Here is a 22,590-nt window from a genome sequence, read left to right on the forward strand (position 1 = left end):
TTGCAGATGGTTTTAGTGACTATTAAAACTAACATTAATTTATCATGGAAAGTAATTTAAACTAAAATATCCACAATATAAAATATTTCTGAGAAGTATATGGGAAAACATTTCAAAGGGAAGAGAACAGAGGATCACTATAACCTCCTGCTGAAAAAGATGCTGTATAATGTAGGCATTGATACCCTCAAAATATCGTTACACTTCTATGCATCAAAGGACCCAACACTCACAAATTACACATCTGATAAGAAGTTAATATCCAGAATATATAAATAACTCCTATAACTCAACAACAAAAACTAATTACTCAATTAAAAAATGGGCAAAGGGTTTGAATAGACATTTCTCCAAAGATGATATACAAGTGACCAACAGGCATCTGAAAAGATGCTCCATATCACTAATCACCAGAGGGGAAAAAAACGCGATGAGATATCCTCTGAGACCCATTAGGATGGCCACTATCAGAAAACAAACAACAAACAAAATGAAAAAATAGCAAGTGTTGGTGAGGATATGGAGAGAGTGGGACTGTGTGCACTGTTTATGGGAATGTAAAATAGTGCAGCCGTAACAGAAAATAGTATAGCAGTTCCTTAAAAAGTTAAAAATAAAAATACCATCTGTTATGGTTTGAATGTTTGTATCTTTCCAAAATTCATATTGATATGTAATCCCCAGTGCAAAAGTATTAAGAAGCAGGGTCTTTAGGAGGCGGTTAGGCCATGAGGGATCCACCCTCATAAATGAGATTAGTGCCCTCATGAAAGGGCTTGAGGAAGCCTGTTTGATTCTTCTGCTTCCTCTCCACCATGTGAGCATGCAGCAAGATGGCTCAACTCAGAGATAAACGGCATGCTCTTACCTTCAGATTCAGACACTGAATCTGCTAGCACCTTGATCTGGACTTCCCAGTTTCCAAAATTGTAAAAAATAAATTTATGTTATTATACAAGACCTAGTTCAAATTATTTTGTTATAGCAGCAGGAATGAACTAAGATACCATATTATGAAGCAATCACACTTCTAAGTACATATCCAAAAGAATTAGAAGTAAGATCTATAGGAAATAATTGGACACCGGTGTTCATAGCAGCATTAGTCACAATGGCCAAGAGGTGAAAGCAACCAAGTGTTCACTGACAGATGAATGGATAAACAAAATGCAGTATATATATATACAGAGGAATAGTGTTCAGCCTTCAGAAAGAAGGAAATGGTGTCCCATGCTACAACATGGCTGAACCTCGAAGACTTTATGCTAATTGAAATAAGCCAGTTATAAAAAGACAAATTGGTGCCTGCCCAGTTTCCCTCCACTAGGGTGGTGTGACCTATCCTTCAGCTGCTATGAGTGTTGGGTGTTTATGCACTTATTTCCTTGTCTTCTCCTGGTTCCCTCATTCTTTTATAGGTTTTACTTGAGAGAACTCCTCAATAAATGACTTTCTCAGCATCTCATTCTAGGGAAAACTACCTAAGACATGCCACAAGAAGATTCTTCCTAAAGCAAAATCTTGTTGAAATTTTTTTCTTGACTCTCTGGTATCTACCAGATGATCATCTGCATGATTCTACTTATATGAAGTATTTAGAGTAATCCGAATTACAGAAACAGTGTAACAGTGGTTGTCATGAGCTGAGGGGAGGGGGAAATGGGAAGTTATTGTTTAATGAGTGTAGAGTTTCATTTTGCAAGATGAAAGATGTCTGCCCAACATTGGTTTGCACAGAGATTGGCTGCACAACAATGTAAATAAACCTAACATAGTTGAACTGTACACTAAAAATGGTTAAGATGGTGAATTCTATGTTATGATTTTTCCATAACTAAAAAATATAGACTTTTAGGCTGGGCACAGTGGCTCACGCTTATAATCGCAGCACTTTGGGAGGCCGAGGAGGTGGATCACTTGAGGTCAGGTGTTTGAGACCAGCTTGGCCAACATGGTGAAACCCTATGTCTACTAAAAATACAAAATTTTCGGGCATAGTGGCAGGCACTTGTAATCCCAGATACTCGGGAGACTGAGGCAGGAGAACCCCTTGAACGTGGGAGGCGGAAGTTGCAGTGAGCTGAGATCACACCACTGCACTCCAGCCTGGAGGACAGAGTGAGACTCCATCTCAAAAAATATATATATGTGTGTGTGTGTGTGTATGTGTGTGTATATATATGTGTGTGTGTATATATATGTGTGTATATATATTTGTGTGCGTCTATATATATATGTGTGTGTGTATATATTCTTTATAACATCAGTACATTCATAGGCACTCTTAGAATAATGTCTACTGACCTAAGCAGATGTCATAAAGCAAAAGTAAACTTTAGTTAGAACAATTCCACTGGAGGTCTCAATAGCGAAGTATAGTACAATCCTCCCTGATGCTGATGTTCTGGCTTTAGACTGGGGTATATTTTAGAGTATTTAGTGCCGTAGGCAGTCTGTATATCTTTTAGGCAACTCATCAGAAATACTGCTGTCTTTAGCTCTTATTACATGTTGAGTGGCAGTGAGTCTGTTTCTAGCCCTTGAAACTTTAAATAGATGTGTAACAATAATTATATGTATATATATGTATATACACACACAATAATAACAATGTACTATTTAGTGCATACTAAATTCTCAACCTTGGGCTAAGCATTTTATATAGATTATGCCATTGTATCTTAATAAACATAGTTAACATTTATTGAGAACTTATTATGCCAGATAGTGTTCTACATTATTTGCTTGCATTATCTCATTTAGTATTTACTAATATCTTGGGAAATAGGGAGTATTATCCACATTTGACAGGTGAGGAAATTGGGACCCAGAGGTTAATAAACTTAGTAGAAGTCACATAAAAAGAAAATAGGAGTGGAGCACAAAGCACAGCCAATTAGCTCCGGAGTCCATGGCTCTTAACAATTATATCATATTTATGAGACAGATGCTATTATCCACCATTTAATAGATGGACTAACAGAAGCACTTGGAATTTTATAAGCTCCTCTTTGTCACGTAGTAAGTGGAGGAGCTAGAACTGAAACCCAGTTTAACAGTCCAGAGTCTACACTCTCAATCTCTGCAACTAGTTATGTCATTACATTTCCTGTCTTTGTGCCTAGTGTAGGGTAATTATTCAATTAATAATTGCTATGTTTATTACTAGAAACTTTTTGTCCACAATGGGTACTATTGTATAGCCCATGCTAAGCTTTTGTTAAATAATTACTGGGTAAATAACTAGCCAGAAATTACTAAAAACTTGTTTATCTGTTTATGTTATTCTGGCTTTTGTGGCCTTTTGCTGGTTTTCCTACCACAAGACATTTTCTTTGTTATTCTATTACCTTAAGAGCTCTGTGTTTATTGTTTTTATTAAGTAGTTAAGAGAGTTAAGACAGAACAGGGTCTTAAAAAGAAGATATTTTTCTCTTAAGAAAGAGACTTAAGATAGTGTAATGTTCATGCTCACAAAAATTGCTTTACCATGAAAGATAAATATATATGACACCATGTAATAGACTGAATAGGCAGTTCATGAAGACTGTAGTTATCAAGCATGTAGTGTGACAACTAAGTGCTTTGAGGACACATTCTCACTTATACTCACAACAACCCCATGAGAAAGCTCTCATGATCTCCATTTTATACGTAAGAAAATGGAAGCCCAGAGAGTTTGGTGAGTTGAGCAAATTTAAGAGAGACGTAATAAAATGCACAATTCAAATTTGAGCATCAGTTTACCTTCAAAACTTATTTACTTAATTGCTATGCAACCTTGCCTTTCTAAAAAGTTAAGAAGCTCCAGGAGGGCCTATTTTAAGTTGCTTCACACTGGCTATATGTGTACCATTGACATCAGCCATAGACAGTGTGCCATGGGCTGTCAGGCCGCTTGACGCTTGCCTCACTAAGTACACCCATGGAAGGGGCAAAATCTTAACTCCTTCCAAGTAAGGATGTCTTTTCACCAGATAGCTTTGTTTTGCTATTTACTTTCTATTTCTGTTTATTTCTCCCCAGGCAGACAAATCTGAGTTTTATTGCTTTTTTTGGTCAGTAATTGGAGAATGTTCTAGCAGAGCATACTGTAATTGCTGTGATCCTGTCGTCTTGTTTCTGTGTTCTAGAATCTCTTGCCTACTCACATGTGACCTACATGTGCATTATATGATATTTTGGGCACTAGGAAAATATCTGTAGAACTGCTTTATATCCTATGTTGGTCATATGTTTGATGTTTATCAGGTAAAAGTTCTAATACTAACAAAGATAGCCATGTAAACTTCACTCAGAGTTCTCTCAGCATGGTTGTGGTCCATGTTCATCTCAAAAATAAAACATGGAAAGTGACAACCCAAGAAAAATATTTGCAGTTTATATCACAGACAGAACTTAATAATTCTAATTGTAGGGAGCTTCTAAAAGCAGAGAATAAAAGACCTAAATTCCACTATAAATGAGCCATATAAGGAGATTGTTTATAGAAAAAATCCTTCTTAACTATATAAAAAGATGCTCAGCTTTACTCAAAACAAGAGAAATGCAAATTAAGCATTACTGCTTACCTGTCAGATGAACAAAAACCCCCATTTGTCAGATACTCTGTTGATGAGGCACTGGAAACAGACAATTTCACACATTGCTGGTGGGAATCCAAAATGCTACAGACACTATGCAGGGAAATTTTACAATATCTAGTACATTATATGTGCGATTATTCTTTGATGAAATGATCCCATTTCTATGAATCTATTATGAAGACACACTGGCAAAAATACAAAAAGACCTATATATGTGACTGTACCTTGTCATACTATTTTAATAACAAAAGAGTAGAAAAAATGAAATGTCCATTAAAATAAAAATACTGGATAATTACAGTATATCCACACAAGAGAGTACTATACAGCTATACAAATGAAAGAATATCTCTATGTATTAAGGAATGACCCCTGGGATAATATATTGTTAAATGAATAAAGGAAGGGACAGAAATGTGTTTTTAGTATGCTACCATTCATCTAAGTAAGTGTAATGAAAATATAGATACATATTTGATTCTATTTTTGGGGGGATGGGGGCAGAAATGGAGTTTCACTCTTGTTGCCCAGGCTAGAGTGCAATGGTGCGATCTTGGATCACTGCAACCTCTACCTCCCGGGTTCAAGTGATTCTCCTGCCTCAGCCTCCCAAGTAGCTGGAATTACAGGCATGCACCACCACACTCAGCTAATTTTGTATTTTTAGTAGAGATGGGGTTTCTCCATGTTGGTCAGGCTGGTCTCGACCTCCCAACCTCAGGTGATCCACTCAGCCTCCCAAAGTGCTGGGATTACAGGCATGAGCCACTGCACCCAGCCCACGTTTGCTTCTATGAAAACCCAAACAACAATAGCAAAACCTGCCCTACTGTAAAATACACACACCCACATGCATGTGCACACACATCAAATTGTTTTTAAAAGTTGCCTATGGCAGAAAAGATGGTATGGGGGTAGAAATAAAGAAAGTTAAAGAGAGGAGAAGATAGGGATAGAAGCTTGCCTCTTAGAATTTTGAATATTTGACTTTGGAACAATTTAAATATTCTATATAATTTAAAAACAAAGTTAAATCTTAAAACAGTAATTTCTTATTATCCAAAACAAAACAAATGAGCACAACTGAATTTCAATTTTTTGCATAAACACGCTGAGATGAATTATTCTAAGCCATTATCAACAGTGATTTGATTGTCTCTAGTGGAAGGTACTCTAAGGACAGGGAGAACAGCACCACAGTCTGAAAGTGTTTTTAGTAATTGTCTTGTTAATGATAGTGCTGATATAATTATAATGAAACTGTTGTGTGTGCTTTGCGTGATATACAGAAGAAGTACTTACGTTGGTATCTTTAAGAACTAGAATTTTTGGCATAGGGGAAAGGAAATATATATATGTAAGGTCAATAAATTTCAGTAAAAATATTATAATCCTGATTTCAAATCAGAAACATCATGAAGAACTCAGTATTTTTTTCTTTTAAAAAATAAAATGCACATTCTAGTGGCAGTGAGCACAACTAGAGCCCAGATATTGTTTTCTAAATAGCATTTTCTTTTAAAAGGAACCAAGTCTTCTTGGAGAAATGGCTGAATTTGGGACTGTACTAAGAAAGTACAAGTTGAGTCTGGAATATCTTTTTTAACAAATAACTTCGGTGGGTACATGTGCAGGTTTGTTATATGAGTGTATTGCATGTCACTGAGGTTTGGGGTAGGAAACTATGTTCAGGTAGTGAACATAGTATCCAATGAGTAGTTTTTCAGCACTTGCCCCTCTTTCTCTCCCCACTCTAATAGTCCCCAGTGTCTATTGTTCCCATCTTTATGGCCATGTGTGCCTAACGCTTAGCTCCCACTTATAAGTGAGAACATGTGGTATTTGCTTATCTGTTCCTGCTTTAATTGGCTTAGGATAATGGCCTCCAGCTGCATCCATGTTATTGCAAAGGACAGGATTTTGTTCTTTTTTATGGCTGCATAGTTGGAATATTTTTTAGTGCCAGAAAGCAAAGATACATTCAAATAATGATGGGACTTGTCAAAAGGATACAGGAACCAGATTATCAGGGCTTCTCCTGGCAAAATCTGGGAAAATTCAAGCATTAAAAAATGATGATAATGTGTTATAGCCCATTAAATAAAATAATAATCCATATGTCCATACTGATATATATATATATATATATATCTCCATACATTAGGTGAAGAAGAATGCATAGTATACTACCAACGAATAAATTTAGAAGGAATGATGGAATTAGAAAGCCACAAATTGGCAACTGTCATAGTAGTTGATGTAGTCGGGTGTCAGCAAAGAATGTTAAAATTTGCAGGTAAAATTTTGATGAATTCCAAGATATTCCCCAGAAGATACTTATTAATTAACAAAAGGAGCCACTTTTCACTGGAGAAACCTGGATGATACCACCTGAACCAGGTGATCAAGGTTAATACCTTCCAGTGAGAGGAAAAACAACATCACGTGTCTTTTGATATGAAAAGAATGAAAGAATACTGATACAGGATGTTTGTTTCATCCAAATCTCATGTTGAAACGTAATCCCCAATGTTGGAGTTGGGGCCTGGTGGGAGGTGATTGGATTGGGGGCAGATCCCTCATGAATGGTTTAGCACCATCCTCTTGGTGATGTTAGTTCTTGTTCAGTTAGTACATGTGAGATCTGGTTGTTGAAAAGTGTGTGTGACCTCCTTCCTCACTCTCTTGCTCCCGCTCTGGCCATGTGAAATGGTGGCTCTGCATAGCCTAGAGCCATGACTCCTGAAGCCTTCACCAGGAGCAAATGCCAGCACCGTGGTTCCTGTACAGCCTGCAGAACCATGAGTCAATTAAACCTCTTCTTAAAATAAATTACCTAGACTCAGGTATACCTTTATAGTAACAAAAATGGCCTAACATAAATATATCACTTCTGTGTTATTCTTTCCAAAGTGCATAACTTGAATATAATCATAAGCAAACACTGGAAAATACCAGTTGAGGGGCCTTCTAAAAAATAACTGGCCCATACTTTTCAAAAACATGAAGGTCATAAATCAAGGAAAGACTGAAAACTGTTTCAGGTTAAAAGAGATTTTTTTTTTAAATGACAATTGAATGGCACGTGGGATCCAGGATATTCTTTTACTATGAACAACAGTATTTCAGATAATTGGGGAAATTTAAACAAGGTTGGTGCATTAGTACTATATTATCCTATTTTGATCATGTAAGAAAACGTCCTATACTCTAAAGTGTTTAGGGACAAAGGAGCATCATATCTGCAACTTACTTTTCAGTGGTTCTGAGGAAATTTTATATGTAAAGAAGAGAACACTCACCCCACACATCCACCCTCACACCCACCCCCCCTCAACACGCACACAGATGAGAGAGAAAAAAATGGTAAGGCAAAGTGTCAACCAAAATGGTAATGCAAAATATGAACCAACAATGTTGACATTATCACATTAACAATTAACATTCGGGCAAACCAGGGGAAGGGTATACAGAGTTTTTTGTTTTGTTTTGTTTTGTTTTGTTTTTTGCAACTTTTCTCTAAGTCTGAATTATATAAAAAAAAATTTAAATAGATATTTCTCGATCTGAGCTGTCTGTAGAAGCCACTGCAGACAGGGAGGCAGAGGGAGAAGCTTGGGAAGAAGAGACATTTGCCATGGCTGAACACTTTAAAGAAATAATTAGATGTCCTACCTGTCCAAATGGTCTTGAGGAACCTGTGCAACTGAAATGTGGATACGTCTGCTGCCTCCAGTGCATCAATTCACTGCAGAAGGAGCCCCACGGGGAAGGTTTACTGTGCCCCTTCTGCTCTGTGGTCTCTCAGAAGAACTTGGTCAAGCCCAAGTTCAAGCTGAGGGCGCTGGTTTCCACCATCAAGGAACTAGAGCTCAAGCTGAAATCAATTCTAAAAATGAACCCAAGGATGAAGAAGTTTCAAGTAGATATGACCTTGGATGTGGACACAGCCAACAAACTTCTCACCATTTCTGAAGACCAGAGGAGTGTCCATGTGGGAATTTCAGCCAGAATAGGAAGGAGCAAGCTGAAAGGTTCACCTTTGCACTGTGTGTCCTGGGTGCCCCTCCCTTCACTTCCAGCCACTGTTACTGGGAGGTCGATGTGGCCATTTGTAAGGAATCTGTGAATCCACAGGGGGACATTGTACTTTCTTCAGATTGAGGCTGCTGGACTGTAGATTCCAGAAAATGGAAGGTCTTTGCTGCCAGCACCATGGCTTTGCCTATTCTCTAGGTGAGTCCCTAGCTGCACAGAGTGGGAATTTTCGTGGATATAGGTATGAGGTTCATTTATTTTTATAACGTTAGTGATGGGTGTCATATCTACACACACAAAATTTCTTTTAGCCACTGCATCCATTGTTTGCTCATAAACGTGAAACTCAAGATGGAGCTTTGCGAGTATCTGTCCTGTGATCAATCCAGACAATGCCAGTCCCCCAATTTATTCTGGGGAAAGTAAATAAACATTTGAACATAATCATCCATAGGAAGTTTCTGTATGCCCACAGCCAGAGCTAAGAATTTTCTGCTAGATACACATAGGTACAAAGGGATAGAAGGTAAAGATCAATTTTGTTGTCATGTTGCTTTCTTCAATAAGTAAATATTTTGAAATTTCAAAAAAGAAGGTATTTCTTAGTTTATCCACTTATTACCAACCCAATAGAATTAGTACTCCGTGTGTGTGTCCACATTCTCGTCTTTAAGGTTTTTTTTGTTTTATTTTGTTTTTTTTGACAGAGTCTCACTCTGTCCCCAGGCTATAGTGCAGTGGCATGATCTCAGCTCACTGCACCTTCCCCCTCCCAGGTTAAAGCGATTCTCCTGCCTCAGCCTCCTGAGTAGCTGGGATAACAGGTGTATGCCACCACGCCCGGCTAGTTTTTTTATTTTTGGTAGAGATGGGGTTTCACCATTTCACATTAAGAGGAATCAGGTTCCTTTAGAATAATGGTTGATTCCAGGTCTGGAGCAAGGAATATACAAAAAGTGCCTGAAAGAGCTATATCTTGTACCAGCAGGCAAGAACACTACCAAAGATCACTAAGATTGTGTCAAAAGAGCTCGCAGCTAGCATAAATAATCTTCCACTGGGAAGAGTTGAGAAGATTTAAAGATGAGTAAGGATAATAACCTCAATATAGTGAGTTATAGTAAATATATTAAAATCCACATGTTCATCAAAAAAAAAGCCTTCATTAATCACTTTTGGGGGATGTTAGGGGACCAAAGTTCTTATTTTAAAAAATTAGTAAAAGTAGAGGGAAAAAATCAAACATTTGATCTGCTTTTTCTATACAAGTTACACTTAAAGGTAACCAAATATTTGAGGACAGGAAATTTCTCTTTACAAAAGTATTCCAGTATATAAATGAATGTAGAATTATGAAATTAGACAATTACCATTTGGCAATGGTTAGTATATTAGAGGATCTAAGCAATAATTATCAATGCTGCCAACATCACTGGAGTGGGATATTATGTGCCTCCAGATGAAACGATAACCATTCTCTCTCAAGTAGTATTGGCAAAAACAAAAACAACAGAAAACTTTAATCCAGATCTAACTACCAGTTTATGGGAATTACAAAGGGCAGAGGAACGTTTCAAACCACATCACAAGAATGTGAAGGGAAGAATACAGACTGTGGAAAACTTACAAGATAAAAAGCTCAAAAGGCCCAGGTTTCCTGAACAACAAAAAGCATAAGAGAAAAGTGGAAGCAGAGGAACAGAAGCTATCGATTAAGAGAAATGTAATAATTAAGAGAAATGTATAAGAGTGTCCATCAGTTGCAATGTATAGAGTCTTGCTTAGCCTGACTTGTCCAAAGATAATTTTCCTAGATAAACAGGGATATTGGAAAACTAATTAGATATTTGTTTATATTAGAGTATTATTGTTATCTATGGTAATGCTATTACATTTGTTTACCAAAAAATGTACTTTTTAAATAAGTACATACCAGAATGTTTACAAATGGTATGACGAATGAGATTTGCTTTGACATCATCTGGGCAGGGAAGGGGTAACGTGGAAGGAATGTGCTGTGTGGGGTGGGGGGTCACATATAAAAATGAAGTGAGTTTACCCTTGGGTTGACAATTGATGAAAATGTGTGTGGGTGCAAAGGCATTCATTTATCTTTCCACTGTTCTATTAGTATGAACATTTTCATAATAAAGAGTAAAAAGTTTTAGATCATGGGTAGGATGCAGAAGATAGGAAAGAAGGGGAGAAAAGAGAATACTGGGCACCTGTTGGGAAGCATATGAGGTGCTTTTTTGATGTGCTATTGAATTTAGTTCTCAAAATGGTTCAGTGGAGTAGTTATGCTCTTTTTTTTCCAAATAAGAAAACTGAGGCTAAAGTCACTCAGTGATTTGCTCAAGATCTCAAAACTAGTAGTTGATAGATGTGGAATAAATATTCACTTCCTGGGTTCTGATCCTTCATTTGTGTCACTCCCAAATAGTGTTAGACCCAGTTAGATCTGGATTTAATTCATTACTCTACCATAAAAGGGAAAATGAACTTCAGTGTTATTTTAATGGCTTTATTGAAATACAATTCACGTATCATAAAATACATCCTTTTAAAGTATACGATTTAGTAGTTTTTAGGATATTCAGAGTTGTGCAATCATCACCACAACCTAAATTTAGAACAATTTCATCATCCCCAAAAGAAACTTTATATCCATTGCAGTTACTCTCACTCTCCAGTCCCTCCAACTCCTCAGCCCTAGACAACCACTAATCTATTTTCTGTTTCTATAAATTTTTCTATTCTGGAAATTCCACATCAATGCAATCATATAGTATGATAGTATGTGATCTTTTGTGACTGTTTTCTTTTACTTAGCATAATGTTTTCAAGGTTCATCTATGTTGTAGTGTGTATCAGTACTTCATTTCTTTTTATTGATGAATAATATTCCATTGTATGGGTATGCCACATTTTCTTATTCATCAGTTGAGGAATCTTTGAGTTGTTTCTACTTTTCAGCCATTATAAATAATGTTTCTATGAATATCTGTGTACAAGTTTTTGTATGGACATGTCGTTTCATTTCTTTGAGATATATACAGAGGATAGGAAATGCTAGGTCATATAGTAACTCTGTATTTAAAATTTTGAGGAACTGCCAAATTGATTTTCTTCTTTTTTTTTTTTTCTTTTGAGACAGACTCTCGCTCTTTCACCCAGGCTGGAGTGCAATGGCACGATCTTGGCTCACTGTAACCTCCACCTCCTGGGTTCAAGTGATTCTTCTGCCTCAGCCTCCCGAGTAGCTGGCATTACAGACATGTGCCACCATGCCTGGCTAATTTTGTGTTTTTGTGTTTTTTTTTTTTTGAGACAGAGTCTTGCTCTGTCACCGAGGCTGGAGTAGAGTGGTGTGATCTCAGCTCACTGCAACCTCCGCCTTCTGCATTCAAGCAATTCTCGTGCCTCAGCCTCCAAAGTAGTTGGGATTACAGGTGCCTGCCACCATGCCCAGCTAATTTTTGTGTTTTAGTAGAGATGTTGTTTCACCATGTTGGCCAGGCTGGTCTCAAACTCCTGACCTCAGGTGATCCACCCGCCCCAGCCTCCCAAAGTGCTGGGATTACAGGCATAAGCCACGGCCTAATTTTTGTATTTTTAGTAGAGAGGGAGTTTCACCATATTGGTCAGGCTAGTCTCGAACTCTTGACCTTAGGTGATCTGTCTGCCTTGGCCTCCCAAAGTGCACGATGAGCCACCATGCCTAGCCCCAAATCGATTTTCACAGAGGCTGCGCCACTTTACATTCCCACCAGCAAGTATTAAGGGTTCCAATTTCTTCACATCTTGGCCATCACTTGTTATGGTTTGTCTTTGAAATTATAGCCATCTTCATGAGAGTGAGGTGGTATTTCATTGTAGTTTTTATTTTCATTTTTAAATGACTATGTTGATAATGTATTATTGAATATAAGATCGTTATTACTGGAATTTTGTATCATTCTTTCATTCACTCAAAGAATGCCAGTAACTGGTGGGTTTTGGGGGTGAGAAGTTGAACAAATTCTCTTCTGATTGCTTTCATTTTCTCACTGAAATAATGAGCAATATGACTGGCTGAGAATCATGCAAGGGAGAGGTATTGAAGTTAACTGAGGAATAAAAATGTATCTGAACCAAAACTGAAAAAACTGAACTAGTTGGAATTAAATTAATCTAGCGATTTTTTTTTTTTACTTTCAAAAGTTGTTATGACTATATCATGCATCAAAATATATAAAGAATAGTATAATGAACACCTAGGTAACTACCATGTGGCTAAAAACAACTCATCAGTGAAACCAACATTTATTGGATGGTAGCCAACTCCATCTCTATTCTGAATTTTAACTGTATCCCCTTGGAGTTTTTTCTTTCTTTCTTTCTTTTTTTTTTTTTTGGTTTTGTTATGTTACTACACATACACACACTCACACACACGTGCATGCACGCACACACTCAGATACAAAATTAGAAGATGACTTTCTCAGCAATATGGCATTTATATTATGTACATTTTATTATTAGATAATGCAAAATTTCTCTCTAAAGAGATTGTATAAATGTATACTCCCACCAACAGTTCATAATTTTTTTTAACTCCTAGTCCTAGCCAACAGTGTTTGTTATCTAACATTTTAATGAAAATTGCTTCTCATAGATTTAACTTGTAATTTTATTTATTTATTTATTTGTTTATGAGACGGAGTCTCCCTCTGTCGCCCAGCCTGGAGTTCAGTGGAGCGATCTCGGCTCACTGCAAGCTCCGCCTCCCTGGTTCGCGCCATTTTCCTGCCTCAGCCTCCGAAGTAGCTGGGACTACAGGCACCCGCAACCACGCCCGGCAAATTTTTTCTATTTTTCAGTAGAGACGGGGTTTCACCGTGTTAGCTAGGAGTAATTTTATAATTTTTTTCTGAGATGGGGTCTCACTATATTACCCAGGTTGGACTTGAGCTCCTGAGTTTAAGCAATCATTCTGCCTCAGCCTCCTGAGTAGCTAGGACTACAGTGACGTGCCACTGCATCTGGCTATGCAGTTTTGTAATTTTTAACAACAAAGGTAAATGCCTGATTATTTATTTGCCCATTTTTATTGCTCATTTTTTTTCTTTGGGTTTGTGTGAGGTTGTTATATATCCTAGATGCCAACCTTTGTTAGTATACATGTCTCAATTATTTCCTAATTTGGAGGATTGCTGTCACCTTTTAAATAGTGCTTTCTATGAATATAAATGTTTAACATTAACTTGTGGTACTGATGCTTTGTTTTAAAAATCCTTTCCTACTTGGAGTCATAAAAATACTCTTTTTTCTTTTCTTCTAGAAGTTTTGTTTTTCACATTTTGGTCTTTAATCTACCACATCTCTTTTTTAATACGGTGAGAAGTTGGCATATATTTTGCCTCACATGGGTAAATTTTCTAGAGCCATTTTTGAAGTCTGTCATTTGTCCTTTGATATGCATGCTTTTTCTGCCACTTACATTGTTTCTGAGCCCTCTGTGTTCTTCCATTGGCCTATTTGCTTATTTCTGTTATTCTACTGAGTTTGGAGTTACATTGTGTTTTAGATTGTTATGGGAGGATTGACATCTTCACCTTTCTGAGTCACCCTATTTATGAATGTAGCATAATTCCATTTAATTAAATTTTATAAGATTTTACAATAAAGTCCTGCAAATTTTTATTGAATTGATTCCTTGGCATCTTGTATTTTTGGCTATTATAAATTTGCTATCCGTTTTATAAGTTACATTTATTGGCAAATAGGAATAAAAATGATTTTTGTAATTTTATCTTAAATCCAGTAAACTTGCTGAACCCTTTGATTTATTACTTGTCTCTGAATTCTCTTAATTTTTCTATATTAAAAAAGAATAGGTTTTTTTTTGTTTATTTCCATTAGATGATGAGACTGACATGAGATAATCAGATTAAACACTGCCAATTAGAAAATGGGAGGTTCATACAAACCCTGGCTCATAGAAATTCTGAAATCTTGCTGGGCAAATGTCATCAGATCTTTTTACCCAGGAGTGTGGGGCTATTTCTTAATTGCACCCAGAAAGTGGGAACTGGATTTCCTGAGTCTCCATTTATTGTTCTCCACAGCTCTTGGCTTTACCCTCTGGAAGTTTATTTCCTTTCTGTTAACCTCTTTGGCCACTTCTGAGAGGGCATTGGAAAAGATGCCTTTGAGCAACTTCCTCATCTTACTTCCTTACTGTAGAAAACTGGGGGCCCAGAGGGCTTTTTATATCTGAAATAGTTTCAGCCCCTTTAACTCCAGCCTGATGCTTTTGTCAATCAAGTTGTCCCAGATAATATATGAACTTCCTTTATATAGTTTGATTCATCTCCTCTTCTTATGTGAAAAACTACATCCATAATTATTTTTAAGACAAGCCTATTTTTCTAGATTTAATTACTGGTAATTTAGGTGTTGTGAAACACCTTGAATAGGCACCATTTCAGTATTTTTCAGAGGTCTTAATAAAGGGTCTCATAGTTACACCCTTGATTTCTTCTTTACCCTAAGGCCTTATCTTTCTGGCAAGGCTGTGAATTTAATATTTTCACAAAGATATTTATTAATTTTAAAGTATTTGTCTGGAAAGACCAGAGATAAGAAACTCAGCCAGACTTAATGTTTTTTTCTGAGTTTTGCTTGCAAATTGGCCAGTTATTTTCTAAGTTCATCTCTTTCTTGAAGAAACTTATCATACGTAGCTAAAATCAAGTGGATAATATTTGCAGTACTTTTCCTTCTTGCCCAATTTTGAAAATTTATTAGGTTCACTTTCTATCTTCCAAGTTATCATAGATGATAGTTTTACCAAACAATTTAACGGCACATAACACTGGTCTCTGGTTTTCCAAACTTTCATAATAATTTTCTTACATTTTTATAGCCTCCACCTACAACTGTATCCCAAAATCAATGGCATATATTTTGGGCTTTTATTAGTCAACACTCAACTTCTAGGATGAATTTCTACCTCAGTAAGCCATAGCTACATATGAATTTACTCCAAAACTCAGTGGCTGAATACAATAAATATTTCTCCCACTTTTCTGGGGTTTGGCTGATTTAGGCTGGTTCTTGGCTGGATGGGCTCAACAGGTCTCAGTTGGGCTCTCTCATGTGTCTAGAGGTTGGCTGGCTGTCGGTTGATATAATCTGGGCTTGTCCAGAGTGACTTCAGTCTGTTCCAAATGTTTTGCATCTGCCTTTTGAGACTGGCGGACAAGCATAAGTATGTCTTTCTCAAGGGGATGACAGAAATGCAAGAGAGCAAATCGAAAAATGCAAGGCATCTGGAAGCCATGGAGACAAAAATTCAGACTTGCAGACAATTTGAATAGTGAATAAGACAGGGTTTTATTGGGCGAAAAGGGAAGAAAAGGGGGAAACAGGGACTCTCGCTAGGCCAGAGTCCCTGCTAGAGTGCTTCCTGCCTCTCAGTTCGAATTGCAGTTTCCACACAGGAAGAGCAGGGGCCAGGCTCCTCCCTGCTGCACATGTTGTGAACTTCTGTGTCTCCACCCTAGTGCTCAGGCCAGTTGGGGTTTTTCTAGGGACGCCCCCTCCTACCTAGCTGTCTCATTCCCCTCCTAAATAAATACATCTAACAACTGTTCAAATAAGGATAAGGACAAAGACCAATCTTAACTGCTTCCTGCTGACAGGGGGCGCTGTTTTGGGGGAAACGGCAGTCAGAGCTCCCTCAGAGGCCTATCTAAGGGTTTCAGCAGAAAGGCTCTGGTTGCATGAATGCTTGGAGTTTGATGGCCTGAAGGCAAGAACAGACAAACTGGGTTATTAGAAAGCAGTGTCAAAGCAAAACAAGGGGAGCTAAGGACAACTCAAAAGTCCCAAGGCCTTTTAACAGTGTGCACAGGGAGAGGGAGGCCAAAAGTCCTACTGACCAAAAAAACTTTACCCTTTTGCTGGCATGTTGGGCTTCTGGGTTTCCTTCCCCTGAGCTCAATCCTAAGCCAACCAATTTAAGACTTGGGAAATTAAGTTTTCCCAGTTTGGAGGATGCACTGAGGTGAGTGTCTCATAGTACAGAGACACAATTACCTGTTTATGAAGAAAGAACCAAGGAGGAGAAAGAAAAAAGAAGGCATTTTTTTAAAGGAGTCCCAGGGATTTGGGATGCATTTGAAAGGCAGTACAGGCTGAAGATGAATGGCTAACCCATCTAGAAAGAGGGGAGCAGGCATCCCTGGTTGCCTTCTCTTCCTAGCAGATACCTGGGGTATAAGTGAGGGAGAGAAGGAAGAGCATTCTCTTTCCCTCTTTTGTCCTTGTACCCACATACATCCTATCTCCCCTGCTGTCGGTAGCCTTGAATTTCCTAGGACTCATTTATGCCATGGATACTAATGTGGCCTTTATCCATGGAACAGGAAGCTTGGGCTTAGCTTACTTGGCAGGAATCAGCCATGATCACTTGTGCTGTACCTTTTAACATCTGTCATTGTCTGCCTTTGGATCACTTAAATCCAGTTTTTTTTCTTAGGGCTTTGATCCAAAGCTTGGCATTGAGTATGGGACAAAATGTGCCTTGGGGGGGTCGCATGCACTTCCTATCATAAGTCAAATACTAAGGTGAAACTGCAGAACTGAGTCCTCCTCCCCCCAGGGAGAGGAAACGATGTCTTATGATAGACTTAGAAAACTGGTGGCTATAGTTATGCTTGCAGGATTTGGGTGCATGGTGCTTGGCTTTGGTTAGCTCCCTTGGTCTTACTTTCCCAAAAGGAAACCTCTGCATGATGGGCATCCTATTTATTCCCATCACCTGGCAGGATTTGCAGGTTAATTACTCAGAGCTAGGATATTAACCCAGGTTTTTACATTAGCTATCCCTCTTGTTCTTTCGCAGCTGCTGCCAGAGATTGCTGGTTGGTTCACAGGAACAAGCATGGTTAGTCTAAGATGTAGGCAAAAACTGAAAAACAGCTAGTGTGTTTAGAATTTAATGACAAATGTATGATAAGTTTTGAAACATTATTTCTGTCTCTCCTGTCCTCATTTATGTTGAGAAAAAAAATCATAACAGGACGGAGTTGTTTGCAAAATAGACTTTAATCTTATACTTGCCTGATTATTTGCATAAAGTGCATCAAGAATAATTATTTTTACACAGGCCGCTTGGATTGGCTTTGAGGGAACTGTGTTCCCCCAAGGAATCTCAGATAAGGCCTTTAAAGCCCATCCAAGCCATGGGTTGGGTATTCTCCAATACCTGTGAGTTGTGTAATCCTTGTCTCTTAAGGTCTGAAGATAAACTTTGGATCTCCTGGGCCTGTTAGAAAGTGACATTCTTTACTGACCACATGTCAGGAACCCTGTACAGGGACTGCATAGATGAGGGTGTGAGGCCAGTCTCCCGACTGGGCTTATACTGGGTCTGCAAGTTTAGATTGACTTTTTAAAGGGAAGCATACTCTTCCAGTCAAAGCCTTGGTGAAATAACCACTTTCTCCAATTGTGTCCTGTTGCAAAAGAAAAATGGATTCTTGTGGCACTGATGGAAACAACTATATTGCTGTTATAAATAAATTTTTGGGTGTCACCAAAGAAATAGCACTCTAACATTAATTTTCTCAGCAAGGCAATTTTTACTTCTATGGAATGGTGCGCCTCATGGATGGAGCAATGGCGAGAGCACACCTGAACAAGGGAGGAGAAGGGGTTCTTATTTCTCATGCAAGTAGTCCCTACTGCTGTGCCATTCCCTGTTGACTAGGGTTGGACCGCACAGTCTAAGCTAATTTCTATTGGCTATTTTAAAGAGATCGGGGTACTAGTGGGAGTGGGGGCAGTGAGTAGTTTGGCGGGAAGGATGGTTACAGAACAGGTGACTCAGGATGAGTCAGGATGGAGCAGGTGACCATCGGTGACTCAGGTCAAAGCAGATGACCAGGGAAACAGATGTGAACTACTGATTAGAGCTGGCAGGAAAGTTGTTTACTGAAACTAGAGGCAAGAGGTGAAGAGAACCAGGAAGTTAAACTTTAAAATGGAGAACAGAAAATAAGAGGGCTGAACATACTGACATGCTTTGAAGAGAAACTTGGGGTTCACTATATTTAACAATGCCATAAGTTAAGAATACTCATGGATAGTTTCCAAATTCTAGAGGACCCAGGCAGAGAGAAACAAACATGCTCCAAATTTTGTTCATAAGAGTGTAACTTAGTCAATTATTAAAGGCTGTAAATAGTTCAAAATAAGTTTCCTTGACTCTGAAAGACAAAATAAGAATCAGCAACATTCCAAGCAAAAGTCAAAAAGGTTGCTTCAGCTATCTAATTTCAGTCCATTTAATTAACTCTGGTTTTGCTTGATATTTGTGAACACTTGAGCTCTTTATAAAGTGTTCTTTTCTTTATTCAAATGTCACATTCTTCAAAGTTATCAGAAGCCTGTATTTGGGAGCACCTATTAAATTTCTATAGCTTACTATCAACCATCTTTTGAAAAGGATTAAAACAAGATAGTAATTGTGAATAGCAAAATGTCCAGGGCAGTTACAGTTGGAAACACAATTGACAAAGAAGTTTGGTTATCTTTGTGGTTTACCATAACTTAACATAACAACCTTAGTTATGATTGATTGCATATATTTAAACATTAGAATTTTAGAAATTCCATACAATTTTGGAACATACATTAGCATTATTCACAAAAGTATAACCTAAAGAAGATTGAACATCATTTTGGCAATCCCATGTACCTAAACATGTTAAATAATCCTGTTTACTTTTCTTTCTGGATGATTCAGGGGCCCTTTGAAACATTCAAAAAGCCAGGTGTCAGGGAAAACAATTTTGAAAATGAAGTTTGATTTGGGGAAGGCTGTCAAATATGTTCAAGATTTAAAACACCTGATATTATGAAATAGAATTCCACATTATCATAAATTATTTATTTTGCCAAAATGATGAATCAGAAATTTTAAATAAGTAAAAACCTTTTTAACCTTCTATAACTAAATATAACATATTTAGTCAATATGTTCACACAGAGAACCTCTTCTGCAAGATTAATTTTCAGAATTCTTCCACCACTTGTTTGAACTTTTAGCTTTTCCTATCTAATTTAAAGCAGTCGTTTAACCCTAGGCAAAAATGTACATTTCCATGCCTTCTTATAACCTTTCACTAAAAAAGTCCACCAACAACAAATTTGACTGTTCTTACACACCTTGTATGTAAATATATTTCCGGTAGTCTCAATTACGTGTTATAATTGTAACTCCTAGCAATTTTTAGCTTTAAGGTAAAACTTGGTAAGTTGCTTTAATTGTGTGCCAAGTGCAGCCAAGGTTTGACTCCAGCATAATTAAGGGTGTGATTAGTTCCATATGTCCCCAGGCTTTACCAATTGTGAAGCCGGCACATCAAATAGTTTCAAAACCAAAAAAAGCAGTTTGTAACCTCAAAACGTTTAGCAAACCTTGCACCTGACCTGCATATTTTAGTTCACTTACTTTACATTTTAATGATCCCTGCATTTTACCAATAATCTTTAAGGCTGTTTTTATTTCTGAAAGATTAAAGGCACATGAACTGAAAGGTACTGCAGCTTTTAGCTTCCCTTGAAAAACTACTTGATTCAAGCGCTTGTCTTTCTTTAGGCCAAATTAATTAGGAGCTCTTATTATAGACATCATACACAGTACAGACACAGACAGGAAGAAGAAAACCTAGTTGCTGGTGGGATCCTTGAAGAGACAGGGCTAGGAGTACATGCAGATATCAAACCAGAAAGGAACTTATTCTCTAAGGTAGGATTGCTAAACAAAGACTTGCCACTGGAGTTACAAGCCATGCCCTCAGGATGTAAAACAAGACAGAGGCTTGATTTCAAATCAAAACTTTGCAGAGAATATAAACAGTGATATTTCTGAGGTCTGGCCTAGTAAAAACATCTTCTAAAAGGAATAAAAAATAAAACTTAACTGCTGATGACGTAGAGAAGGAGAAGAAAACAAACAAACAAACAAACAAAAACAGCTTAAATATGCCTGGTGAAGAACCTCTTATTCTTATGCAAGTGGTTCCTCCACCAGGAGAAATGCTTAATTACTGTCCAATAAAGCTGAACCCCTTGGCCTGGGAAGGGGAACACTGTTGCATCACATGGCTGGGAACCAGCCAGTTGACTGTATGGGACCTTTGGGCCTTGTGATCCCGGCCCTAGCAAGGAGCAGAGAGTGACAGGGAGCTGCTGCTTGCTGGTCTGTCCCAGAAAGGAAGGCAAAGGCCATGAAAAGGCCTGGGAGTGATGGGGGTTGGGGGTATGGTTTCCACTACCCTCAGAAGTCTGAGGATAAAAAGGCTTGGAAGCAACAGGAAGAGATTTTGAGTACCCATTTTATTCACCATTTCTCAAGCCCCATGTTGGGCGTCAAAAATGTTGCAGGACTTTTCCTTAGTTCAGGTAAAGATGGGGTTCTTTGTCCCACAGCCATGAAAATGCAGGCTTGCAGACAATTTGATTGGTGAGTAAGACAGGGTTTTATTGTGTGAAAAAGGAATAAAAGGTGGAAACAGGGACTCTCGCTAGGCTAGAGTCCCTGCTAGAGTGCTTCCCACCTCACAGTTCAGATCCCAGGTTCCACACAGGATGAGGAGGGGCCTGGCTCCTCCCTGCTACAAATGTTGTGAACCTCTGTGTCTCCACCCCAGTGCTCAGGCTGGTTGGGGTTTTTCTGAGGACCGCCTCCCACCTGACTGTCTCAGATGCAGGAAGGTGAAGAATCAGGGTCATTAAGTCTATCATTCTACCACCCACTAATGGCATTATCAGGCCAGGCAAAGGCTCCAGGCAACCAGGGATCTGTCAATGTGCACAGGGCAGCTGCTTGCATCAGCTCCCTCTCATTTTCAGTCTGGACTCGGATTTCCCTTCTGATGGTTTCTCCTCGTTTCTCACAAGTCCTTTTCTCCTAAGCTTTGCATTCAAATGATGTCTTGTTCCATTTCAGCTAGAAGTATTACATATTTTGAAGATTGAGTGTTTTCAGAATATCTAGCCCATAATATGAGGAGAAATAGCAGTGCAAAAATTATTAAAATTATTTATTAAGATAGCATATAATTTGCTTTTCTAGCTTATAGGATATGGCTATCTGGCTTTTGTAACTGGGCTTTTGAAGTCTATAAAATTTTTTCAATAATGGGTCTTATTTTCATTCAACAGTGTAACAGTTATCCAAATAGTTGGAGTTGGGGTATTTGTGGACCAGGCAGAAACACAATAAGAGAAATATAAGAAAATAGAAGTTCATCGAGGAGGGGAGTGCAATTTTATAGTAGGAGATAATTTTTAAGGAAGAGATTATGGGAATCAGCAAACAAAATGAACAGAGGGGAATGGAACAGATATGAGTTAGAATGAGAAAGTTGGCATTGAAACAGTTGAATAGTGTATACATGTTCAGTATACTAAGTGCACATGATAAAAAGTAGTTTAATTATTTTAATTAGCTAGATTATTGTAATCATTTCATGCTATATATGTACATTAAAAAATCACATTGTACACCTTAAATATATACAGTTTTTGTCAGTGATACGATTTTCAAAAAGTAGTTTAATTATTTGGGAAGCCTTTCTAAACAATGTAGGAATAGGACCTGAGTTCTGAGATTTGACCTCACTTATTTGGTTATTTTTTTTGTCTTTTTTCTGTAATGCCTACAGCCCTCCCTTTTTTCCTTCTTTCTCCAGCTGCTGTATGTAAATTACATGCTATGAGATATAGAAGATAATTTCTCATCTTCACCACTTAAGTGTGGGTATATACAAATCAGTAAGATTGGCCTGTGTTTCATAAACTTTCCAACGTTAACCATCTTAAAGCAGTGTAAACCCAAATGATCTTATGTCCTTGTACTCCATTTATAATTGATATTGTGAAAAGTATATGCAAACAAAGTTGAAAC

At 37.8% G+C, this 22,590-nt stretch overlaps 1 protein-coding gene and 1 pseudogene across 4 annotated transcripts in view; both read left to right on the forward strand.

Annotated features, from left to right (window-relative positions):
* Positions 1-22,590, forward strand: part of C7H8orf34 (chromosome 7 C8orf34 homolog) — a 481,075-nt gene that overhangs the window by 153,842 nt on the left and 304,643 nt on the right. The gene's annotated exons all lie outside the window — the stretch shown is intronic.
* Positions 8,224-9,054, forward strand: LOC111549251 (annotated as a pseudogene).

The sequence above is a fragment of the Piliocolobus tephrosceles genome, chromosome 7 (assembly GCF_002776525.5).
Source record: "Piliocolobus tephrosceles isolate RC106 chromosome 7, ASM277652v3, whole genome shotgun sequence".
NCBI classification, from domain to species: Eukaryota; Metazoa; Chordata; class Mammalia; order Primates; family Cercopithecidae; genus Piliocolobus; species Piliocolobus tephrosceles.